Genomic DNA, 12,044 nt, shown 5'->3' with positions numbered 1-12,044 from the left:
TGGGCCAATGACAATTATCAGATTATATGCACGTCAACATGGGTAAAAAAGACAACATACCATCAAGTAATACACACACAGATATAGTATTTGACATAGGTTGCTTTTTTAAGTCTAAGGAAAAAAAAATAAGCAGAGAAATATGAAACGGGCAATCTCAGAAAGAATTCTGGATGACCCAAATACAACAATTTGATGTAAAAAGTACTGTAGAACAAATGGAAAAATGAAAAAGGAGAGTCAACAAATTTTCAAAGTTTAAGTGCACAAGGCTGGCATAAGAAGCTGACAGCACTAATGCTGCAAAAAGAATTAGGTATATAAGAACAAGACAATTTCTAGTAATAGCAAAGACCAAACAGTGGACAGAGACAGTAAAAATGCTGTTAAGGGAACTCAGAATTTTCAAGAAATGTTTCTCATCTATGTGTGGAAAGAAACAAGATGGTTAAAAACACACATCATTATATTATATCTTCTGGCCCAATACTAACTGAAGATCTGCTAAGTAAAAACAGATTAAAGACAAATTGTGAGACTTTGCACCTCAGTAACCTTGAAAAAAGTATCAAGAAAGACTTAAGCTTGCTGCTGTTCAATTTTTATACAGTTTGGCATGCTACAGAAATTCAAGACTGGTAATGTTATGAGAAGATTAAAAAAACCCCAAGAATAAACATCTCTACACAATATTACAGAAGAGCAGTCCTGCAAAACAAACTTGACTTCACTTGATTTAGAGAAGACAAGACAATAAAGCTAGAGGTCTAAAAGCTAAATAATACAAAGTGATTAAATATGAATTCAAAAAATCATGCTGAAACAGAAGGGATTTGGGAGAAAAATCCCCACTGACTTCTTGATTTCATAAAATGGTATTCAGTGGAAAAAATTAAATACTTCATATGCTTTCTTAATTCCTATAGGAGGCAAAACTTTATGTAAGTCTGCAAGTGAAATAAAGCTGTAAAGGTAACTGAATTGCTTAGAACTGAATGTCAAGTGATTATTCCAAGTTGTATGACTTTATAGTCATTATATTCCTTAATAATATTATTGTTAAAGAAATAAAACGTAGCACAGTTCTAATGTAATTATGACCATCTACATAATACTACCAAAATTTTAAAAACAGGATTCTTTATAAGGTTAAAAGTATGTTTTATTTTAAAGATTTACTTTTGCTTCTAAAAACAGGTGTGTGACATCAAAAAAGAAATTTAATATCATAATAATTGTATATTTTTGTCAAGTTTCATGTAGAATTATCAATACAAACAATATTAGTGAACTGTATTAAGCCTAATGACCTAAAATACGGAACTGTAGCATAATCTCAACAGTTCGTAATTTTTTTGAGCAGGTGACCTGAAGTATGGAAAAATAAAGAAAATTAAGAACAGCCTGATTAACTGGCCAGCAGATTCAGTACTTGCCATATTATTGCAATAAAACTATATTAGCTTTATGTAATGAAGCCATATTCATCCTATACATTTTTTCCAATATGCAATAACCTGAAGATTCAATATTGTAAAAAAGTTAGCATATAAACAATTTATTAAAACCAATATTTAAACAAATCTAATGATGTATTTTTATGTTTGTAATATTCTGGAGTCACAACTGGATTAAAAAACAAATGCCAGTTCTTAACAGACGGTATTACAGAATAACAAGCAGTATTAAAAGTGTTGCTGGTCACTCTGACAGCTCGTATTTCAGTTTTGGAGTTGCCATATCTGTTATAGCGTGTACCTCAAAGACTTATAGAACATAGAAAGCACATGGAGAAGCATGCTGTACTAAACCACATTTTGTTGACTTAGGTGTGGAAATTTTATTGCACCTGTGAAATATTTTCTATTTAAAAGAACATCTACTGCCTTTAGAAAACTCTTGCCAAATCCAACACCTTCAAACATCAGAAGTTCCAAAACACAGAGTAAATTTCCAAAATCAAGTGTTTTAGAACTTGCATCAAACTATCATGGACTTTTCCAACTCATCTACACATTTTGCTGAGCTCTTTGTTGACTGATCAATATGTGTACAATGCAATCTCATAGCTTTAGGTCTATGATATAGTACGAGATATCTTCTAGATAATTTGTCATTTACAATCATCAAATCTTCCCAAATAAGCTTGCAGGTCTATGGGCCTTGAAGTTCAGTGCACTTCAGTAGGTTTAGTAGCACCAAAACACATTCAAATCATTTCAGTAGACATGTATGAATGCCTGTGGTATTGTATCATGCAATCATTGTGCTTATTGTCCCAGTTCCTACTAAAAAAACCCCAAAGACTATATACTGGCTATAATATATAAGAAAGAAATTAACTGATGTACATAAAAAAAAAAACATTGTTAAGAGTACAAAGAAAAAAAACCACTTTCTTTTCATGACAACATTTTGATAAAAATAATGCAAATGGTTAAGGAACATTAATAACTCATTGTATTGAAAGCAAGTCCTGAAGGAGACTAACTGTGCCAGCTGCTTGTTTCCTGTTTCTGTCTCCAGTTTGGTCAAAAAGCCCTGCTTAAAAAGCAGACACTGCAGCACTTAATAACAGGTTGCCATTGGGCAAATTTGTTCTCTCTTGATATCAAGTGGCATTACACCAAAGTCTGTTGGACACAAGCCATTCACCTCATATGCATTCAAGTAAGAAGTAACTAGAAGTTTTTTGCCTCTAAAATATGTGTGACCAAATAGAAATTCAACACATTTAAAGATTATTTGTTGTTGTTCAAATATTGATATTTACAATGCTGAGTTCAGTTATCCTCAGTTTTATTAAATGAAAGAAAAATGTGGACACAAGTTTTTTGAGGTCAGTATATCATTCCAAATGCATCTTTTTAGGGCAACAGTTATACACTTGCCCAAAATACTCAGGGAAAAGCAATCATTACTGGTAAGGTACAGAACTCAAGATATAGAACTTCCACTAAGAAATGCGGTTGCATAGTTTTAAGGTTGTGTGGGGCCTATTATGCATATGTATAAAGAGGGCAATATCAAACAATAAATTAGGAACATGTAATAAATGTATTGTGGAAGTAAGAACCTCCAAACTTCCAGGGTCCTAGAATCCACTGTCCTCCAAAATTTACTCCTACATTTACTTGCTTGCCTCAGCAATAGTCATCATTCTATTTCAAAGTCAATCTGTCAGAAAAATATTTCTTCCTTCTCTCCAAAAAAATAAAGTTTCACCATGAAAGACACATCACCTCAAGACTTGAGGCAGCATGATTAAATTATGGCCTACTAGCAGGTTTCTTCATAGATGTAAGCATCAGAACTTTGAAGTCAACATCATCCACCTTCTAAGGGAAACTTTAGGAGTGAAGGGTCCCAACTTTCAATTCACTTAACCTTCCTAGATCTTGTAAGTTTGCCATATTTGATTTGACATCCATAGTTGACGACCACTTTTCATGCTCTCTATAACACTGGCAAAGAGTACTCTCAGAAGTTCTGGATAAGAAAGAGGGATGAAAATATAATCATCTTATCTTGCCAACAGAGGTCTCTGGTATCCAATGAATAGGATCTCAGCTCCCTTCTAACCACCCAGTTTCCCACCTGCAGCTGTCAACTGCATGCAATAAAATGACAAGGAGTGGCAGATGGCTTTAGCAGAGTCAGTGCCCCATGGGCAAGGAACAAAAGAAGGGAAAGTACTTATGCTGCTGCAATGATAAAGACAAAGGGAACAAGTTAAGCACAAGAACTTCCACTACAGAGCTACGCATTGTTATTCTGTCTCATACTTCTAGAACACCTTCCCTTTACACCCTGCCCACAACCCTTGTACTCTTCCCATTTATGAAGTAAATGAGGTCTTGTCTGACCACATTTGCTCCAACTGCTCTGAGAAGGACCATGTGTGGAAAAAAAAAAAAAAGTAAAAAAATTACTGTCAGCTAGGTAGCATTCATCACATTAAATATCATGTTGAATAAAACCATATCTTTCAGAAGCTGCCATATATGAAATTGTAAAAAATTAGGCAGCAGATTAAAGTTGGAACATGGCTGGTGATAGAAAACATTTATATCTATTTTAGGGGCTGAGGGAGGAGAGAAAGGAGGTTTAAATATAGCCAGGAAATATTTGTGCTCCTTCTGAGTACCATATGCTTTGAGTTATGTTAGCTTAAGTAGCCGACTTTACAGGAATAATGGCGATAATAAATTAACACCCCAAAGAAGCATCTCTACAGTGTCTTCACTATCATATGCAGCATTTACAGAATGCATTACATCCCAGTGTCTCAAAAAGGGTATAATCAGCAAAACTTGAGAAGGAACTAGATAATTCATCCCTGGTTTTGCTACTTGCAAACAATGTTCCAAATCCATGCTGGTAGAATTATGTAAAATAGTTTATCATCCATGTTCTTCAACATATCCAGACTATCATTAGTTATAAATTATAGTAAAATATCAGAACAAAGGTACAATGTGATGACATTTTTCCTACACTTAAAGCTTTTTAGAGGATGAGAACCTGTGATTCACACAAGAACTCCTAATCGCATTGAACTGATGAGACTACTCATACAAACAATGAACAAATCTGTGCTTCAACATCAAAACTGTGGTAAAAAAAATTTCTCCTTCTGTTTAATACATCTCACTCATCTCAACTTATAGGAGACACTAGTTCGCTAGATGAAACCTCAGCGTAGACCTGCATTTGTACATATCTGTACTTAGATATGTGAATAAGTAATACAATAAAATGAGAACGCCAATATTATATGCATATTTTGTTTATACCAAAGTATACTAATAGTTATTTTTCAAAGTGATTTTTAAGAATCGTAAATTATAAAGCATTTGGCTGGTTAATACAGTAACTATTGCAATGGTGCAATGCTAATGTGTTACATTTGTCCAGCCACCCTTTAGCGGTTTTGGATAGTATACAATGTCTTAAAAAGCACAGACGTGAGTTACTTTCATTCTCAGCATTCTCTTTTATTAGGATTGCAACTGCAAGTTGTGGAAACTGAGAAAAAGTAACTTGTTGCCTCCTTAACTGACAATTTAAACCTCTTATTACTGAACTAATAAAGAAGTTTACTTCTATTTGTAAAAAAAAAAAAACAAAAACCCACCCTTTGCTTATATGGTAAAAAGCTTCCAGTTAATATACCTAACTTGTTTTACACGTGATGGTGAAGGTGTGCTTGAAAGAGATTATGCAGTAGTTAACAAACCTACCTACAGATTGAATCCATTTGCCACTCTTGCTCATATTAAACACTACTGGACCCCTTTGTTAATTTGATAAAAGCATTCATTTAAAGTAGTTGTAAGTATAAAGGTGGTAAATGGGTATTAAGTATCAAGATTTTTTGAGTATCAGGTAAAGCTTTCAGCCCAAAGCCAGAGTAATGGAGACAGACATCAGGAAAGGAAGTCAAACAATCAAAGGCTTTTCAACAGAACCATAATTGTGGCTTTCCAACCTCTTACCAGCCCAGAGAAAAAGTTACTAGCTCCTGTTCCTTCGACTCCAGCTCCAAAACTGTTTGAAGCCAACAGCAACTTATTTATGCAGTAGACAGGAGAAGAGCTTGTGAACAAGAAAGCCCGGCTTTCAAGGGCTTTTTGTTCGCCGCACTCCGGAGCGTGGAGGAGTACTTTAGGGCTGTCGAGAGCTGCGAAACCCAGCAACATCAGCTGCGACTCTCTTTTACTGCGCGGTGCCCTTCATACCCACTGCGGGACGCCTCGGGGCGGAGGGGCCGCTTAGAGAGCGGCAGAGCTGGAGCCATCTCGGAGAGGAAGGGATCCAGCGGAGCCCTCCCCTCCACCTCTCCCCCCCTCCTCCCCCGCAGCCTCCGCTTTCCGCGGAGGGTCGTTCCCATCATCTCCCCTCCCCTCTCCGCACCCAGCGGGGCCCTACGCGCAACGGGAAGGCAGAGCGGGCCGGTGCCAGGCGTGCGCCGGGGCTGCGGGCGCCCGGCACCCGGGGCTCAGCCCCCAGCCAGGCCGGTGCCCCGGGGGGTGGCGGGGGGGAAACTGCGCGGAGCGGCCGGGCTCCGCTGCTTCCCCTCCGCCGCCCCGTGGCCGCCCCGCTCCGCGCACCTTCGCCTCAGAGCCTCCCTCCGGCCCGCCGAAGGGGGCGAGGGGGCACGGCTCTATGGGAGGGCGGGGGCCAGGCACCCTCCCGGGCTGAGGGGACTGGGCCCGCCCGCGTCTCCCACGCACCCACCTGCCACGCCGCGGCCTGCTGGCCGCCCCGGCGGGGAGGCAGCCAGCCGGCCGGCCACTCGCCCGCCACCGAGGAGCGTTCGCCCGGCGCCCGCTCCCTCCTTCACCTCCTCTCGCTCCGGCTCGCCCCGTCACCCCGGCAACGCCGCGCCGCGCCGCTCCCCTCCCTCCTTCGCCGGAGGGAGGGGGCCGGGCTCAGGTGACCGGAGGCAGCCAATCAGCAACCCCCCCGGCCCACGTGCCGGGGAGGCGCGCGCCCGCGGGAGGCGGCGGCGGGAGGGAGGGGCCGCGCGGCCGAGGCGGCTCGCGGGGCGTCGCGCGGGCCCCGCGGCGGGGAGCGGCCGTTATCGCCCGCCGCCTCAGGGGGCGCGAGGGGCCCTGCTCCCGCCTCGTCTTCTGGGGGGGGGCTGCCCGCCTCCCGCTTGGGGCTCCGCACTCGGGTCCCGTTTATCCTGCCAGGCTGTCTCCAGAGGCAGCCTGGGCTTCGGGGGCCGTAGCCTTGGTGTTGCCGATCTCCCTCAGTCGGAGCCCTGGCGGAGGAGTGCTCGCGGCTGCCTAGCGCCGGGTCGTTGGGCTGTCGCTGAAGGGACCGGGCAAACCCCTTTGCCGCCATTGGGAAGGTGAGTGCAGAAGGAGTCCTTGTAACTCACCGAAGTCCTTTCTGCCTGTCCCACCCACAGAGCTTGATGGAGGCCCTCTGACAATGCACTGCAAAATTCTCTCCTTTCCAAAGTACTTCCGTAGCTTTATTTTCCTGCTACCTCTGAACCGGAAATATTTTTCCATTCTAGAGGTAACAAGTTACCTACCCACCTATAAGCATAGTGTCAGTACCAGATGGGAGTTCAGAAATCCAGCCCTTCACAGAGAATAAATTGTTCACGGTCTCTTTAGAAGGGGTGTACTTTACTGCTACTTACTGTGACATAAATTAGGAGCTTTCCTGAAGTTAGTGATGCTCCAACATTGGTGAAACCAATCTTGGAGACCTTGGTGAAAAAACTGCTACTGCAGGGATTTCAGGTCATTAGTTTTACTTATAATAAAAAGGTTGATGATACCACTACAGTCTACACAATTGTATGGATACACCGGGAACTGACTTAAGTTGTGAAGAGAGTGAACCAATGGATATACTTGGCAGTAAAGCATTTTCAAATAAACAGAATTTTTGGGAGCTTCTCACAGAGATAAAATTTTGGAGTTCGCCAAGCACGCGGACTTTTATAAAAACAAGTAGTGCTTATTGAAATACAGCAAGATGTCTGCAAAGAGATAAATGGTTACTGCAAAATTAGTTGTTTTCAATTTAAAAAAAAATTAACTAACTCAGAATTTACAGGGGTTTTCATATAATTATCTTAAAAAGCCCCTTCAAGGAAGAGTTTTGCTTCAGGACCCTTGCCAGAAGGAGCTCTGCAAGAGGCTGGAATTTCAGTGAGGAATGGCATGCTACGGTGCAACGGCAATGCATCTGTTGTGAATGGCAGCTGCTGCACAGCACTAAGCATGCTACATCCTCTCGCTATTTACAGACAACTGTTTCGTATGTTATCTGTTTTCTGTAGACACCAGTGAAATTTATTCTGTGACTTTTTCTTAGTAGAGTCATCATGTGTGTTTCAGATACTCGTTTTAAAGTAGTATAGTTAGACAAGTGTATTAAAACATCCCAGAGTTCTTAGAGTGTTCACTAAACCCTGAGGGCTATCGTATAAAGAAACGTTAAGACTTTCTCATCAGACAGGCGGTTACTATGCCAATGAAGTAAGAGCAACATGTAGTCTGTAACACTGAAACTTCAATGTTTAAGTCCATGTTGTAGCACATAAAATATTTCCTCTAAATGTAAAATGGATGAGTTAATTCCATTCATCATTGAAAGATGTTGCAAATTGCAGGGTTACTTTTGTTTTAAATCATGATGCTTCTTCTAAGGAAATGGAAGAAGTGAACTGTTAGAGCAACTAGTATAGATGCAAGAGATGTATAGAGATTCTCACTACAGTAGAGAAAGCAGAAAAGAAATATTTGGAAAGTAGTTTCAGCTGACCCCTTTGATAAGACTAAGTTGCGTGACATATCTGATGTGGAAGCAGAAATTGTACAGCAATAGGAAGTTGTTATCTCCATATCTCAAATGCTAACACAGTTCTCCCAGTCGACTCTGAGATAGATCTACTCTTGTTATGACAGCTGTTGGAAACTGATGTCAGTATAACTGTGCAATGTCTTTTGATAGTCTTAACTATTACAAACCTTAAAATATGTTTATGATGTTATCTAAGACACACTGTTTGGAAATGGCTCTATTTATAATCAGAAATTGCTCAAGCTATTTTAATAAGTAAATTATATACTTGTGAGTTTCCTAGTCAGATTTGCTTGAAAAATCATTGTGAACTTTTTCTTCCTGAAGACTTAAGCCTGAGGATTAATTAATGTTTATACAGCACTTTGTAAAAGCAAAGTCGCAAGTGCCAAGAATTATTATTGTTTAATCTTTAAAAGTCAGATCAATGAAAGACTAAACTGTCAGAGAACTGCTATTTAAATAACAAAAATGCTGAAAATCCTCTCCCCCCCATACTTAAATATGTCCAACTGTGCTTTCATTTCAGTCTCACTTACATACAGATAAGCAAAGATATTTTTCAGTTTAAATGGGTTAACGCCCATCTGTGTTTAAATATGTGGGAAGGTTACCTAAAATCCTAGGGACTTTTTACAAAATGAAAAAAATCTTTGTTTCTGAAGTGCATTTCTAGGGCCTAAATATTGCAAATATTTATATGTGTAAGTCCTACTCATCAGTGTAACCTATCTGACTAACCAGTGTTACTTCTGTGCACAACTTTACCCATTTGTGTGATGGGTCAGATCCTTACAGAGATAGTTTAATTGTATTAGACTCACATAGCTATTTTGACTTCTAAGGAAAAAGAATCTTTACATTATTTTTTAAAATTTGCTTCTCTTTCTACTTTACAGCAAACAGAGGTATGGTTTAGAAACAATTTTCCTCAGAAAATAAGTGTACATGTTAGAAGACTAGCAACAAGCAAGAGAAGATGGGAAAGGTAGAGAAGCTTATCAGTGAAATATAGAATTAATAAATAAAACCATCTTTTCAAGGTTACAGAAACATGTTATAGTACATCATTTTCATTTAAGGAAAAATACTAAATTTTGCTTTGGCTATGCCTTAAAAAATATTCTTCCTTGACAGCTATACACACATTATTCATGCAGTGCTAATTACTTTCGTTACAATGTAATTGACTTGTTAAGTCAGAATATGAATTAATTGGTGGTATAGACAACTAAATGATACCAAGTCAGGCCTAGTTAATCTATGTCTGGCATATTATCTCTTGATATTCAGTAAATTTAAAATTTATATATACAAATATACTTTTAATTAGAAGACACAAAGTTTGCAGACTGACTAATGAAAGCTGACTACATTTATCTGGAAGTGTTAATAACTTAATCTTATTCAGATGGAAGCAGACTGTTAAAATTTGGGTTTGCATGTTACTATGGTGCATACTGACATATGAACATCTTGAAGGTCCTATGGACTGATAAGCCTCTTAAAGAATACTTTTCAAACAATGTTTAACAGCTATCAGTTATGCTGACTTTTAGTTGCAGTTTGTTAATAAACGGATGTACTTAAGATTTATATACACTTAAATTTATATTTAGGAATTTACATCTAAAGTCAGTATTTCAGAAGAACTCACTATCCACCATTAAGACTAGATTTTCAAAGAGCTCAGTGTCTGGAATGTTGAACTTCTTTGCAAGTCTGGCCCCAATTATGGGTTCTAAGTTCTTCTGAAAATCTAAATTATATTTAAATACCTACAGAAGAAGCTTGAGTCTTATTTTAACAGACTGGCTCCAGCTGCAGGCACAGAACACTCATGGATTTGGCCCAAACTCATCCAAAAATCTGGCCCTTCAAAACTGCAAATGTATAGTGAATAATCCTAAATCTTCTCATGATTGTTCCTTTATAATGAATGTCTGGAGTAGGTGTCTTAAATTTTCTTAAACACAGTATATGTTCATAAATGTGAATTTGAGGAACACAATACAAAATACTGTGAATGCAAATTGCTTCACTGAAATAGAAGCATAACTTCCATGAAGTTCAGCAAAACCAGGTGTTTGCTTTAGATAAGATTTCTTTAATATCTTTATTAAAATGCCTTAAAGGAAACTTCTACCATCAGGTTAAAATGTTACTTTGATTATCAAGATTTCTTTTCATATGGTATAGTTGAACTATCATCTCTTCAATCTTGAAATAGCACCAGTTCCCTTTTGTATATGAGGTTGTTAAGTTTATAAATTTAGTTCTAATAACTTGTGGAAGAGGAGACTTTTTTCATCTCAAGTATGGAACTATTAGGATTAAAAGTGTTACTTGAAGAAGTCACAGTTTAATAAACGCACTGAGAGGAAATAAAGAATACATAGTGTGTAGGAAATATGGCTGGTCTTTTCTTAGGAAATAAATACTCCCCTAAGTCATGTAATACTTGTATTCAAATATAACTTTACAAAACTATAGACAGTAGGAACAAGCAGTGCACACCAAAATCTTATATACCCCCAAAATACTGAAAAACTTTTGATTTTGCTTCAGTTTTCAATTGTCCATACATTCTAGATAGTCTATTCTCAATATAATTCTGCCTAAGAGTTGCAAATAAAATGCTGCATAAATTATATATAATCTTTCAAACATTGAACTCACAATGATGTGTAGTATTACTGTTTATGTGAACTTTATAATTCCTTAAAATCTTGCAACACAAAACTGCAAAAAAATACAAAATCCAGTACCTGTTATCTGATGAAGTTTTCCAGCGCCCAGGCTTTCTGCAGCTTAATTTCACACTCCCAGAGCTTCTGTATTAAATGCTTTTACCGCCTTAAAAAAAAAAAAAAAAAAAAAAAGTATGTCAGCACAAGCCCAGACGAAACTCCAAATCCGGGAAAATAAAATTAACCATGCAGATCAAAGGCAGACGAGCACTGAGACCAAATGCCTGTAATCTGATCAGTGATCAGTTGCCATACATCAAAGGCAGTGCTTTGGAGAGGAAAAAGAGCTCCTTTTCCAGCAGGTAGTTGCACTCTTAAATTCTGCCTTTCAGTACTCTAGTTCTTTTGTTAAAAATCGATCACTGGCTTCCCCCCCCACCCCTTTCCTTTCTTGTGCTGGGAGAATGCACACGATTCTGAAATGCTTGAGTTGAGTGGCTGGATCTGTAGCTTTTGAGTTCCCAAGCTGTGTTGTGGATTGTGTGTTGGAAGCTTTCCCCAGTGCCAGCGGGTTCCGCTTTATCCCTTTCATCTCGCTGAGCTGCAGATCCCATGACATCATTCAATGCTGTGGGACTGGTTAGAGAGCTATAATACAGCCTGTGGGGGAATACAGCTAAAGAGCAACAAGAGTTTGCATGATTTCTAATCAGGTTAGTCCATTGTAACAATCCCAGGGCTCACTTCAAAGTTTTCATTACACGAAGTTTCCTCCCAAGAAGGGAGAATAGGGTAGCTGTAAGGTTTTGTTAAAAAGATGCTTTATAATTTTGTCTGCAATAGGAAGTTACAATTTTCCATAAAGTTTTGGAAGTCGGACGTGCAGGTCAGTTTGCTAGGCAGCTGTAATACATGACAGAAGACTAGTCTTGCTTGTCTCTTTATTCGTGTTTGGAGAGGAGGAAATGGTGTATTTTGTGCACTGGAATTGGTTTCTGCGCTGGCAAAACGAAGCACAATACA

The 12,044-nt window shown here is 39.0% G+C and overlaps 1 protein-coding gene across 2 annotated transcripts in view; it reads right to left on the bottom strand.

The window, feature by feature from the left end:
• The window catches only part of TNFRSF19 (TNF receptor superfamily member 19), a 62,416-nt gene extending 50,825 nt beyond the window's left edge, over nucleotides 1-11,591 (bottom strand). Inside the window, exons 1-2 of one of the 2 annotated variants that reach the window (XM_052812874.1) lie at nucleotides 11,337-11,591; nucleotides 11,100-11,187 (exon numbers count right to left, since the gene is read on the bottom strand). The gene's annotated coding sequence lies outside the window, so the exon portion shown is untranslated. Of the gene's footprint in view, nucleotides 1-6,240; nucleotides 6,379-11,099; nucleotides 11,188-11,336 lie in introns of those variants that run through there. The other variant, XM_052812875.1, reaches the window with a different exon arrangement.
• Between the last annotated feature and the right edge of the window lie 453 nt (nucleotides 11,592-12,044).

This window comes from Harpia harpyja, chromosome 17, assembly GCF_026419915.1.
Source record: "Harpia harpyja isolate bHarHar1 chromosome 17, bHarHar1 primary haplotype, whole genome shotgun sequence".
NCBI classification, from domain to species: Eukaryota; Metazoa; Chordata; class Aves; order Accipitriformes; family Accipitridae; genus Harpia; species Harpia harpyja.
This window is presented reverse-complemented; position numbering and strand designations above follow the sequence as displayed.